Below are 14,331 nucleotides of genomic sequence, written 5' to 3' on the forward strand. Positions count from 1 at the left end.
GGTATCAGCGAGAAGTGGTGGCACGCAAAAGTATTCAGAGGAAGGCAAGAAATGGGGAAAGGTCAGAGAACCCGTTTAAGAGGTAAAAGGACCTACTTCGGATTAGGTGTGATGCCCTGGCCCCGAAGCAGGGCTTGGAAATGGAGCCGAGACAGAATGGGTCGGAAAAAGTTTGGGGTGCTTAGGAAGAAAGAGTGAGCAGGAAGGAAGAAATGGTAAAGGTGCGAGGCAGGCAAACGAGCAAAGGCAGGTTATTTAAGCAGCACTTCCTGCGGTCCGGGAGGCAGGTGCCAAGAGGCACCTGAAAGGGCGAGCGCGGGAGCCTGGGAGCGCGGGTGCGGAGACGCGCGCGAGGGCTGCCCCGCGCTCTCTACCGGGATCGGGTCGGCGGCGCGGGCGGCGGTCGCGAGTACGCGCGCTCGGAGGCCGGCGGGGCGGGGGCGGGGCGCGCGCACGTCCCCGCGAGGCGGGGGCGGGGCGCAGCTGCTGCCGGTGACGTCAGGGGCCGCGCGCGCCGGGCGGCTGCGGGCGGAGCCGGGAGGCGGGCGCTGCGCGCGGCCGCGGGCGGAGCGGAGGGTCGCGAGGGGCGGAGCGGAGCGCGGGAGGAGGCGGGGGAGGAGAGGCCCCCGGACCGCGAGCGGCAGCTGGGGAGGGGGCCGCGGAGCCGGAGCGCCAGCGAACAGCTGATCTGGTTTTCCTGTAAAGCGAGAGAAAATGGAAGTCGGGTAGCGGCGACTGCGGCGCTGCGGGCTGGCCGAGCGGAGCGGCGCGGCGGCGCGGCAGGTGAGACGGCGCTGGCCGCGGTGCTGCCGGCGGCGGTGGGGCCGGGGCCGGGGACCCGGCAGGTGCGCCGTCCGAGCGCGGCGCCAGATCCCTCCGCGGCTTCGTGGCGAAGCAGGTGGGCGCAGAGGCCGGGCAGCCCCGGGCCCGGGGCGCGGGGGCGCAGGGGTCGCGGGCCCGGCGCGGGGCTCGCTGGCGCTTCTGCATTGCGGGCTCCTCTCTGGACCCCGCGGGCGCCGCGGCCACCGGCTCCGGCTTGGCGCCCGACGCGTCTCCGGGGCAGGGCGCGGCGCTCCCGCTGGGTCGCGGACGCTGTCTTCGCCGGGCCCCTGAGCTGTCTGCTCTGGAGCGTGATGACAGGCGTGGGGACACCGGCCCCTCGGTCCGTGTGGGCGCGCAGGGGGTCCCGGGCCGCCGACAGACTCCCAGGCACGGCCCAGCAGCAGCGCGTGAGGCCGCCGGCCGGGTGCCTGGGCTGTGGCTGCGTGGGCCAGAGCGGCCCGGTGCACCGCTCGCTCGTTCCACTGGTCTGGCTGGACAGCAGGAGAACCGTTAATGCAATTTGGCTGTGAACCCGGAGGCCTTCCCTAGTATCTTCTCACAGAGGGAGGAAAAAATTGCATCTGCTGTGCTTTCGGTGCTCCTTTAAATTCGGGAGATGTCAGTGATGTCATCATTAACAAAAACTTTCCTTCATTGGACACGACCGCTCAAGTGCACCCTCCTCCCCGTGCAGCTTTCGCAGCCCTTGGAGAATCTTTGCAACAGAACGGATTTGCCTTTGCCCTCTGAACTCGACAGCCTTACGTAGGTGAAAACGTTTTTTATGTTGATTTCTTGGCTTAGGAGTTAATAGATTTGAGAGTGGCGGTCGGGAAACTTGTTAGATCCCCACGGATCTGGGAATCACTTCATGCACATGACAAGGATCCAGGGGAGAGTCATACCTGACACTTACTGGGTGGTTTCCTGGTTTTATCTTTACAAAGGAGCATGCATGAGCTGGGAGACGAAAAATGTAAAAAGATACTATATTTGAGGTGGCAGATGTTGTGTTCAGGGAAAGGTAGATGGTGTGGCCTAAATCTTTACAAGCCTTGATTGCTTCCGGAAAATCTATAGGTCTCCTTCCTCTCCATTACCACCACCACTAGAATGGGTCTGAGAGCAGCCTGTCCCGGAGGTGACAGCTTCTCTAGGGACCCCCTGTCTTTCCTTTCTATAGCAGCTGTGCTGCCCACCAGCCTCCACGGCCAAGTCCAACACCTGAAAAGGGTGGGAAACGTGCAGAGGCCAAGACCTACCTGGACAGCCCACAAAGTTCTGGGGGGATTTTCCCCCCTAAGTATGAGCACTTTGCCATCACTATTGCATGTGTGAGTTCCATTATGACCGACTGTTACGGGAACAAAAGTAAGCAACTTCCCAAGACAGTGTGCACATCTATTTAAGTCTATCATATTGAAAGGATATTCAATAAAGGACCAAAATTTTGACATCGTTGTATTTAACAATGAATGACTACTCTGAATTGGTTCAGATAAGCATGTCTTAAATTATTAGTGTGGTCCTATTGGGTCTGTAAGGAATTTAATAGCATATGCCATGCAGAAGTTTGAGTCTGATGAGGAAGGGGATGCTCTGGAACCCTGAATTTGTATAGAGAAAATGGAGATGCAGTGCTTCACCTTAAGCCGTAGTAACATCCTGGGTGGCAGGGGATGGAAACCATTGCATTGTGGAGGCTTGCCACGTGTAGGGCTCAGCGTGGATCCTGGGTGGCAGGTGTCCCCTTCAGAAGTAGTTGCAGAGGCCCTCAGCCTGGGTGGAGGCCAGCAGTAGCGTCGCGGAAAAGCCGAACTGTCTGTTCTCACCTTGTGGAGAGGGGGAGGGGCACATCCCTCTGAAGCCAGCGTTATGTTCATGGCTGAAGGTGCCGTATTTATTCATCGTGGCAAAGCTGGATGAGACAGGAAGCCTTCTAGCAGAATTGCCTCCAAATGTGCATCTTTTTGGTGACTCTGCCCCGGCTGATTTAGAACTTGACCTTTTAAGTCATGGCTGCGATTTTCTATAATTGAAGTGGTCTCAGTAGAATGGAAATTGGTTTTTAAGGCTCTGGGCTATGAGCTGTTTAGAAATTGGGTCTCTGAAACCACTCTGGCCACATATCCATTTTTTTTTTCACCTGTAGACCTGTGAAAGCATTCACCATCAGGTTTTTGATTTAACTCACGGTAGGACTTGCGAAAATACACGTGCAAGTGTTTCCACCAAAGCCGTAGGTATTAGCCACTTGTTTCCTAAAACATTTCTAAAACAGTCACTTTAAAGCCCCTTCATCCCCCTTTTTATCTCCCATTTTAAGACGCCAAAATTGCCTTGGCTTCTCTTTTTGTTCACTTTGGATCTTGAGGTCATTTAGTTCGTGTCTTCGGCCCAGAGAATAAAGGCTGAGTCAGCTCCCGCTGGGCCAGCAGGGGGCGTGCTAATCGCATCTTGGCGGGGCCTCTACCTGAGCCACCTTGGGAAAGGATGGAGGACCGCCAGATTGAGGGTGTGTGCTTGTAGTGTGTGCGCCGTGCCTCGGTGTGCTCAATCGCCCAGGGATGGAAACTGAAGGAAGGGCTTACTTTGAATAGCCAGAGGTTGTGGCTTCCAGAATGTGGGCCTCCCTCCAGGGGCAGGGAGATTGCTCTCATGGCTCCAAGTCTTTGGAGAGTGATGCTTGGTCCTGGTCTGAAGATTCAGTGCCCCCTCGGACTGCAGAAGGGAGAGTGCTTGTTTGGGGAGGAGCAGCTTGGCCTCCTGGAACTCCCTACCTGCATCTTGGTCCTGGGAAGGGCAGGACGGTGCCAGCCAGGGCAGCCAGTGGAAATGCCACCCACCCCGACAATGTTTTCTCTTGGGTTTGACAACTATTGACTTAAACCCCGGGACTCTGTGTCCATGGCATATCTCAGGGGGTTGATTTGCCTGCCTTGCCAGGGTTATTGGCCTCAGGGATTCTCTGATGGAGAAAAGCAAATGTTTAATCACTGTACGTTTCTTGGCCCGAAGAAAATGAAAGCAGGAGAACAGAGCTTTTCACTTCAAGGTGCTGAATCTGACTTTACGTGTGGGCCATGTTATTCATCAGCAAGTTCCCAGTGAGTCTAGAGAGGCATGGAAGATCATCTTGCCAAGCTGTCAGGGGGATGTCCCAGGGCTTGGATGACCGTTGAAGCATCTGGTTGGGGTACTGAAAGCCAGAGACTCTTCTGTCCTCCCCAGGCCCCTCGTGGCACCCACATGCTGTTCAGTACAACACACCTTGAAGCAAATAGGTTCTAACAGACTGCTGTCAAATGCTGTGATTGGATGTTTCTTTATACTTCCTTCTTAGTCTGTCAACAGTGCATGTAAAATCCAACTATTGATGTCAAAGGGGCAAACGGAAATGATATTTCAGCTTCATGCCTCACTCGGAGCGTGGACGATGGGGGATGGGCCCTTCGATTGAAAAGCAGGTGACATCTGATCCTTTTGGAAGCTGTCCATCCCTGAGGACGATCACGGGATCTCCTCCTCAGAGGGAACCCTGAGAACCACAGGCATTTATTTAAAAGGAAGCAGAACAGGCTGGCTCCTTGTTACAGGATAGCTTATTTGGAAATATTTTACCCTTGAAACTTGGAAGAAGCATTTCATTTGCCCTTGGTAGACTGCTGCTCCCCCTAAGCATCCTGTATGTCAGACCAAGAATAAGATGATTTAATACAGATGTGACAGCGCAGGGGAGGGGCTGTTTTCTCCATTCTTGGGGGATGGACTTCTTTATCATTCATAGTAACAGACAGAATAAATAGGTTGAAGGAAAATTCTGAAAATGAGAGAGTGCCTGACACTGCCTTATTACCTGTGGAGGTGTGTTTATCTGACTGGTTTGCACACAGTATCTCTTTGGCATGGGGAACAGTGGTAAAAACTGGGTTTCGGATGGAGTAGACCCTAAATATCCCCCTGCACCCGTCACAGCCAGCTGCCCTGGACAAGGCGTGGCTCCATCAAACCCTAGTGCTTGGTGTTGCAGAGTCCTGCTGCCCACCACCTCACGTGCTGAGAAGTCACACGTACAGTGATGCTAACCCAAGTTCTAAATACATCTCTCTTGGTTTAAGCAGATAAGTCTAAAGTAAATGCATTTTCTGAGCTTGAAGGATTTTGAGTTTCTCCTCCCAAAGAAGTATTTCCTGTTTGAGCTCCTGTTTATTCTTACAGTTTTCCTTCTCAGCAGTAATAATTTTATGAACTATAAAAGAAAACCTCTGAAATCCATTTTTCATTCTGTTGTTTGATTAGATCACCACAGGGTTTCACATGGGGCTGGGTCTAGGGCTGGGGATGGGTGTGAACAGACCGCCCACCCATCCTGCAGTGAGATCAAGTTTCTCAGTTACTGAGGTGAGTTTAGGAGCTCACCCCAGAGAAGGCGGCTGTGTGGAGCTGGAGCAGATATCCCAGTGCTGTCCCTGTCTGCTTGGGCCTTGTCACTACTGTGGAGACCCCAGCTCCGCTGCCCCTGGGGCTGACACACCCATGATTCACCCAGATCACCTCTGTGGTTCAATTTTAGAAACTATTTATGACATGGGCTCTGGCACATGAAGGCTATGGAGGAGACCATACAATGGACTACATTCCTGGGACACGATGTGTCTCTTGTCCCACAGGCAATCCTACCCCAGAGGTTGAGTTGATACCCTTTTGTCTTCGAGATCCAAAAACTATGGTTCCAATCCATTTCTCCCATAGTTCCTCTAATGATGATTTGAGGCTTGGAGAATACATGTATTATTGAAGTAGGGGGCAACACATTTGCATGTGTAACTTTTTGTGTATTGAAAAAAAATTGTTCAGCATCCAAGATATACATCGTTAACTTTTTCTTTTTTGGGGGCAGGGGAGAGGAGGTAATTAGATTGATTGATTGATTGATTGATTTAATGGAGGTGGGGGATTGAACCCAGGACCTTGGGCATGCTAAGCACTTGCTCTATCACCTCGCTATATCCTCCTCCTTAACTTCTTCTTTTTAAAATACATTGGTTGTAATATTTGTTGTGCCAGTCTTTTAAACAATGTCATGCTGTCTCTTGAAAGCCTCATCCCTGAACGGGGAAAACAAAATGGATGAATAGCCAGCCAACTTGAACAGGGTGACCAGCTGTGTGACCTTGGGTGCAGTCCAAGAGGAGATACCTTCTGTGGTCTTCCTGTAGGTTTTGGGAGAGGAGCAGGTGAGAGAGGGTGAAGTGAATTCTTAAATTCTAAAGAGATTCATCATGCCAACCACAGGAACTGGAGGCAGGGTGTGCCCATCTCACCACCAGCCCAGTTTCTCTCCCTTGTCAATTGTTGCATTTACAGTTTTCACCTGCAACTCAAGGCGTAGCTTAGATGGATTTGCTGTAACTTTTTTTTGTAGAGGAAGCAGGAGGCCTGGGTCAGCAGGGTGAAGGGCCTTCTCTGGCTTGGTGATTCTTGTAGTTTATCCAGAATGGTCAGGCAGCTCTGTTAAAACACGCTAAAGGAAGTTTCTCCAAATCAGGGTAGACATCAGACCCCTGAGAATCAGGCTGTGTCTCCCACGTCTTGGGTGCTGCTGGGCATGTGACTTCCAGGCCCCCAAGGGCTCATGGGATGGGATCGTTACAGAATACATTTTCTTACTCTTGGCGTTGATGAAAAACTAGTCTCTTTCATGGACAACGGGGAAGGGGAAGTGAGGGATGAAGGAGAGGAAAGGAAAAAACATTCCAAAGGTGGGGTCCCACCAGTCGCATGTCATTGAGGGTCCTACCAGCATAGGTAGTCCAGGCGTTGACCCCAGGGGGAGGTGTGTGTTCGGCCCAGGGAGTCTACACTGCTCTCCCCACCCTAAGAGGGCCCCCTTGCAGGGCCAGCTGCTGTTCCCAGAGCGAGTCTTTGGGCCCTGAGACCCTGGGGCATACCTTTGTCATCGGCATCGGCGTTGACTGTGGTGAAGGGCACAGGCGTCTCTGTGCCTCCTCCAGGACGCTGCAGGCCCGCTTGAGAGGAAGTGGCTCTTTTGCAAGCCCTGTCGCTTAAGAGGTTGCATGAAAGCTCCGTGGCTGCCTGTTTCACTTGGCACCATGTGTGCACGGTTATCAGTAGACAAATCGAAAAGCGGAACCGGATCTCTTGGGATCCTGTGGACAGGAATTGCGAGAATGGGTTGTACTTCATGTCAACATGTCTCTCTTTGTTTTTATTGAAGTATAATTGGTTTACAATGTTGTGTTAATTTCTGGTGTATGGCATAGTGATTCAGTTATATATATATTATTTTTCAGATTTTTTTTTCATTATAGATTACTACAAGATAATGACTATAGTTCCCTATGCTGTAGAGTAGGACCTTGTTGTTTATCTATTTTATATATAGTAGTTAGTATCTGCTAATCCCAAACATTTAATTTATCCCTGCCCCATCCCCTTCCCCCGCTGGTAACCACAGGTTTGTTTTCTATGTCTATGAGTCTGTTTCTGTTTTGTAAATAAGTTAAGTTGTCTCATTTTTTAAGACTCCACATGTAAGTGATATCCTATGGTATTTGTCTTTCTCTTTCTGGCTTACTTCACTTAGAATGATGATCTCCGGGTCCATCCATGTTTGTGCTAATGGCATTATTTCACACTTTTTTACGGCTAAGTAGTATTCCGTTGTATATATAAACCACACCTTCTTTATCCAATCATCTAATCATCTGTGGCATGTCCACATCTCTTGATTATTCCATTGGTGAAGTCTTTCTTGTCTGAGGTGCTGACAGTGAACTGGCTCTTCAGGGCCATCTGGTGTGAAGTGGCTGACAGACTCTGGGTTGTCAGGCCTGCCATGTACAGCCTGCGAGCCGCCTCCCCAAGGTTGTCTGCCTGCACTGGCCAAGGTCAGCAGCATTTCTTCAGGTTTCTTCCACCAAAGTTGACTCACCCCACAGTCTGGAGGGCCCTGTGCACAGCAACGCATTATCACATAGGGTGCTGAAGGCTTTGGGGACTCGGGGGAGGGGGTGATACGAGCAAGAAATTCCACTGCTTCTCATTTGGGGTTTGTTATAAGAGGACAGTGTGTTGTTACATTTAAATTAGGAGCTATTGTGGAGGTTCCAGACCACCACAATACAGTGAGTCACATGAATTTTGGGGTTTCCCAGTGCACATGAAAGTTATGTTGACACTGTACTGTAGCCTATTAAGTGTGCAATAGCATTACGTCTAAAAATTTATATGCTTTAGTTTAAATATACTTTATTGCAGGGGGGAGGGTGTAGCTCTGTGGTAGAGCATGTGTCTAGCCAAGCACAAGGTCCTGGGTTCAATCCCCAGTACCCTCATTTTTAAATAAATAAATAAAACCTAATTACCCCTCCCCAAAGAAATATACAATGCTGTATGTTAATTACACCTAAATGAAACTAGAAGGAAAAATTAATTTAATTAAATTTAAAAAATAAATGATGTTATTTTTAAAAGGAAGAAAAAACTAGACATAAACAAATAAAGTAAAATTTTAAAAAAGGAAAAATGTATACTTTATTCCTACAAAGTGCTAATTTTCACCTGACAGTGCAGGGCTGTCACAAACCTTCAGTTTATAAAACACGCAGAATCTAGGAAGCACAATAATAAAGCAAAGGTCACTAAAATGAGATCTGCCTGCACCAGGCTGTGGAGTTACTGGAGGGCCAGGCTGCAAATGTGGCCATAGAGGACATCTGTGGGTGGCTCCTGCCGTCCGTGGGGTAAAGCCTGCTTGAGGGGAGGGCTCCCAGCCTTTGACCCTGGCCCCCACCTCAGGTACAATCCTCGGTTCTTTGTTTCACGGGTGAAATGCAGAAATGTGACTCCCTGTTCCCTGATATCCCATCCAACTCCATGATTCTGTCTGCAGTGATCCCCTCCTCTCTCCCAGTGCTGACTAATCAGGGGAAGGAGAGCCCCACTCGTTGCTATGAGACAACAGCCAGGACGAAGCAGGTGTCTCCCAGAAAGGACTGTATCCTCTCAGGCTGAGGAGGAGATGGAGCACTGTGAGAAGTATTTCTAACCAGAAGTGGGTCTCCTGGCCAGCATCCCTCCTGCTGATGCAAAGCCCTGCCGAGTGGGCTGTGCTGAGGTCCTTCTGACATTGGAGTCACCTTGTTCCGAACAGGCTCTCCATGCATGTCTGTGAAATGCATTTACTAGTCCTGTGGGAGTTAAAAGTGGAAACTGAATTATTCTTTCTAGAATCGTTTGGCCCTTGCAAGTTCAAATGCGTTACTATGGAAAACGTGGTTCGCATAAAATTGGACAAATTTTCAAACCTTCATCCCCACTCCCACAGTTTGGTAGTGTGCCAAATAAGCAAAACTTGGATTATTTACTGATGCACCCTGATGTGACACACAGCAAAGTGTCCATTCTGTGGGGAGGTCAAGCTTCGTGTTGTCCGTTATACGTACATCAGAGGGACTGTGTGCTGTCTCGGAGTGTCAGCTACATCTGTTTGTTAAGGCAAATTCGTGCACTCCAGCTCTTTAAAAACCCTCCTCCTCACCTCCCCTTCCCCATCTGGGGATGCAGAGGGGCCTTGAGGAATGAAGCGCTGGACATTATCCACGCGGCACAGCCCGGGGCATGGCACCTCCGGGCTAGCGCTTCCTTTGCCCCTCCCCCCACATCCTGAAGCCCGTGCTGCCCACTCTGGTCCCCTGAACAGCACTGCCCTCTGGCTCCCTGTCACGCCTCTCATGGGTCCCTCAGACCTCAGCACTGAGCAAGACTCCTTATCACCTGCTTCACTGTTTGGCAGGAGAATAAGCTCCCCCAACTCCCCATACAGAACAGAACAATGACACGGTGATTGACGTGCAGGTCTGTCCCCACGGTACTGAGTGGGAAGAGATGCCTTCTAGATAAAGTACTGCTAGGTAGTTTTTTCTTTTAAGTAATTAGCCTCCCCCATCAATGCCCCCTTTCAGTGTTCTCTGTCCTGTGAAAGTTGCCCAAGACCAAACCACTGTCCCTGTGATGATAAAGTGGGGGTTCAAAGCTGCTAACTCAGTGTGACAGCTCTTTATGAGACTGGAGGGTCTGTGGACCTCCCCCTCCCCCTCCCATGCTCTGGGTGCACTGGGGGTGCACTCTGGAGGCCAGGGATGGGACCCTGGAGGGAGAAGAGGGTGGGTATTCCTAAGAAAAGACTTGAGATCAAGTATTAACCCTTGTGGTAAGGCAATACCCAGGGCACCAGAGAGAGGGAAAGTCGAGTGTTTGAGGATGTGGTGGGGCAGTCTGGAGTCAGACCCAGACCCCCTCCCCCCGAAGTGTGTCTCCTTCACGTCACATTCTTCCTAACAGAGGGAGAGAGGCAGAGACATTTTCTGAGCAGGGAGGTGCGCGGACCATCTACTCCCCAGTATGACGGGATGACTGGTCCACATTCACATAGCTGCGCAGCCCACAGCAGGGAGGGCCAGACTCCCAACATCCTTTCCCATCATTTCCTCACGCTGCCCAAGAGACAGGCAGTGACGTTTTGCCCCGGATTCCTGGTGGCGTTCCATGGGCCAGTGGAGAGAGGCATGAGAAAGCATCTTTGGAAGGCACCGAGGGTCTGGGGTGGGGGCCCAGGCTGAGCATGCGTGTTGTAAGGAAGACAGGGGTTCTGTGTGATCTTGGGAGGCCATCCAGGAGGTCATCATATTGGCGGAGCATGGCCAGGCGGGAGCTGTGGCTTCCTCCCTGTGGCCAGGCCGGGTAAGGGGCTCTGTGGCCAGGCACATTCTCAGGGTGGAGGTTGGGGCAGAGCCCTTCATACACTCAGTTTTCGTTTCTTCATCTAGACATGAGGCCGTACTTTGTAAATTGTTTAAGACTATACAGATGTAAGAAGTTTGCTGGGGTTTTTTTTTTTTTCAAACACTGTTATTTTAGTTCCTTTTCAGAAGCAAGAATGAAAACCTGGAGGAAATGTGGAAAGAACATCAGTCACTTGGAGACATGTAGGCTTTTGCATGAAGCTATCTGATGGCTCTGAACAGCTCATGGAGGAAAATGGCCCAGGGATATTTGCTATGGGCCTGGGAAGCTCATGCCAGACTCATAGGCAGAAAGCAGGCAGGGGTCACCCATCACCAGGCTGTGGGACTTTTCTGTAGGACCCAGTAGGCATGAGGCCATGGCTCCACATCCTCCCCATGGGCTTCTGTTGTACCCAAATCCCTGAGTGTTTCTGGGCACGTGGCCCAGGTCAGCCCCGTGAGTTTCTGCTGGATGGACCCCCACTCTCGGCATTGAGTGCAACAGGCGCAGGTCAGGCCTCTGCTCTCACCACCCGGTGGCCTTGCACTCACTCTGTCCAGTCACTCCCAGAGGGTCCTGTGTCCCCACATACTCTGCTTTCCAGAGAGTCCAAACGGGAGGTTGAGGGCACCCAAGTGCCCACAGAGGCGCCCCTGAGTACCCAGGCCAGCCGGGATGAGACACCGCCATCCCCGGGCCCCCTGGGGCAGAGGTGTGGGAGAAGCTGTGCTTTGGGGCAGACATGGCTGGGTCTTGTTTCCATGGTGCTGCCCCCTGCCATGCGTCCCTGCTGAGTCAGGTCATCTCGCAGCTTCCGTGTCCCCGTAGGGGACAGCAGGTCCAGGGGCATCGATCAGGACCAAGCCTAACCAACTGGGCATTGATTCCTTTCCAACAGGGTTGGGAAAAGATCTGCCCCATGGCTGGGGGTCTGGGGGACCTGGGTGAGGGGTCCCACTGCTCTAAGCCTCTGTTTCCACATCTGGAACGAGGGTGAGCCCAGGCACCTCGAGGGGTTGTTGCGAGGACCACAGAGGCTGGTCGCCAGGTTGAAATCAGACAGGGGTAGCCCCGGAAACAGAAGGGACCCTCCAGGGTCTTTCTGGACTCATGCGATGCTTTAGGACAGAGAGTAGCCTGGAGTGGGAGGGGGCTGATGGGGCCCTCTGGGCACTCAGCAAAATTCACCGTGTGCTTTCCATTTTTAAGAGGATCCTTCAAACCTTTTTCCTGTGTACGTCATCAACATTCACTTTTTTAATAAACTATTGATGAGTTTAATTAACACGGGGGAGGGGGAGTTAAGAAGGAGGAGGCCCTGTTTGACTCCACTTTGCTCTCGGTGTTTTGAGGATCAGTCATTTATTTTGGGGAAACTTTTTATAAAACGTGTGCCTTAAGGAATACTGAAGTCTAGAAAGACAAAACTAATACAGAACTTGCCAAATCCCGTCCGCAGCCCCCACTGTCTTTCCTGTGCCTGCAGGAAGGTGGGAGGGCAGGGATGTCTCCATGGAAATCCATGGAAACAGGACCTTATTATATTTTTTTACTCTTTTTCCTTTGCTTATTCAGTTTTTAAGTGAAATCCAGTGTTTGCACAGGTTAAAAGAACTCAAACAAAATGCGAGTATGTAGTAAAATATGAGTCATTTTCTTACCCCAGCCCCTGTCCCTCTCAAGAGGCACTGCTGCTGATCGCTCCTGTGTATCTTTCTAGAAATACTCTCTGGATGCTGTGTTTGCTCACTGCCTTGAGTGGTGTCAGCTCAGTTCTGCCTTGAAAGATGATGAAATTCATGCACACCCTTCTCTCCAGCCCCCTCCCACTTCTCCTGTCTTGTTTATGTTACCCTCCCTTACACTGGACACATGTCTCTCTCATGGGTAACCTCAGTGTCCACAGTTACATGGTCTCAGTGCTGCCAAATGCAAATTAACGTGTGAGGCCAAAGAAACCGAACAAAGCATCGGAGTCTGAAGCAGAGAAAGGTTTACTGCAGGGCTAAGCAAGGAGGACCGGGTGGCTTTTGCCCAAGAAAACCCCGAACTCCCTGAAAGGTTTCACTATTGGGTAATGGTTTTTAACATCTGAAAAACTGGAGAAATATGCATGAGATTCTATGATCTTGTACTTCAGGGAGGAGCTGCAGTAGAGGATGCAGGGAGGGGTCTGACCCTGGAGGGCCCCACGGGGTCCTGCCTGGTTGTACCAGGACTACACTGAGGTGGATTCCAGCATCACACAGTACTAATCCTTTATGTGTAATTCTAGAAGAATTAATTCCCAAGGCCTTTCATTCCCTTCCTCTCCCAGTTGTTGGAGCTCACTGTAGAAACCCCGCTTCCTTCCTGGATGGCTTACAACACCCAGCTGGAGAGTTTCTGCAAGCTTCAAAATCTCTCTGGCATGAAGAGAAAACTCTTGAGTCACATTGTTTCCTTTAAAACTTGACAGAAATAGTTCTGCCTCGTAGCGCTGAGCGTCACGGTGGAGAAATTTGAACTCAAGCCTGCTTTCTGCCTGGCTGTTCATAGGATTCTTTGAGTTCAGAGACATCACGGGGCTGTTTCTGGAGGCTGAGCGGACTGGATCACTTGCTTTTACGCTGAGCGCGGTATCCCCTAGCAACTGACAGAGACGCGGAGCTGTGTGTGTGCAGTGCTTCTTCTGTGTCTTCTCTCTGTCATCTCTTGGATAAACTTCCTGTTTTCGCATCCTTTGCCACTGCATTTGCTTGTTTCTTTGTTCAGTTGACTGTGTCTGTTCTGTTTCTTCATGGCTTCTCATGTGGTCATTACCCTACCCCATTTATTTGCTTTTTCTCCATTTCTTTCCCAGGCTCTCTCTGTTGCTTTGTAATCTCTTCTTTGATTTTTAAAAATCTTACTCAGAGACTATGGTCAGTAGGATAATGGCCCCTCAAGGATATCAATATTGTAACAGAGCAGGACCCCGTGGGACCTTCCCTGGACAGACCTCTCCCCCATATCCTCTGCTGTAGCTCCTCTCTGAAGTACCCAGATCATAGTATCACATGCAGATTTCCTGAGTTTTTCAGATGCTAAAAGCTACCACCCAATGGAAGAAATTAACTACTTGATGTTCATGAGCACATGGCCCCCAGACCTTCCGGTATCTAAGGATGGATCACCATCACCCCATCAGAGAGCTGTGCACAGCTGATCACAGACCCTGGGACTAACCCCCCCCCCCACCAACCTGGCCTTTAAAAATGCTTTGCTGAAACCCTTTGGAGAGTTTGAGGGTTGTTTTTTTTTTTTTTTTTTTTTAGCATGAGCCACTCAGTCTCCTTGCTTGGCCCTGCAATAAACCTTTCTTTGCTCCAAACTCTGACGTTTCGGTTTGTTTGGCCTCACGTGCGTCAGGCACAAGAACTTGCATTCGGTAACAATTTCCTGATCTCCAGAACCCATGAGTATGTTACGTGACATGGAAGAGGAGAATTGGAAGTGGAAAATAATAAAATTGAGTATGGAGGTAAGGTTGCTACCCAGAAGGATCTTTAAAAGTAGAAGAAGGAAAACCAGGAGGGAGGGTATAGCTCAGTGGTAGAGCATGTGCTTAGCGTGCATGAGGTCCTGGGTTCAGTCTCCAGTAACTCCACTAAGAAATCAATAAATCTAATTACCTCCCCGGAAAACGATTTTTTCTTAATTAAAAAAAATAGAAAAATA

At 50.5% G+C, this 14,331-nt stretch overlaps 1 protein-coding gene across 1 annotated transcript in view; it reads left to right on the forward strand.

Moving 5' to 3' along the window:
* Positions 1-594: 594 nt before the first annotated feature.
* OTUD7A (OTU deubiquitinase 7A) overlaps positions 595-14,331 on the forward strand; it is a 208,576-nt gene continuing 194,839 nt past the window's right edge. The window contains exon 1 of the mRNA XM_072950654.1: positions 595-783. The gene's annotated coding sequence lies outside the window, so the exon portion shown is untranslated. The remainder of the gene's footprint in view (positions 784-14,331) is intronic.

This window comes from Vicugna pacos, chromosome 27 (genome assembly GCF_048564905.1).
Source record: "Vicugna pacos chromosome 27, VicPac4, whole genome shotgun sequence".
Taxonomy (NCBI): domain Eukaryota; kingdom Metazoa; phylum Chordata; class Mammalia; order Artiodactyla; family Camelidae; genus Vicugna; species Vicugna pacos.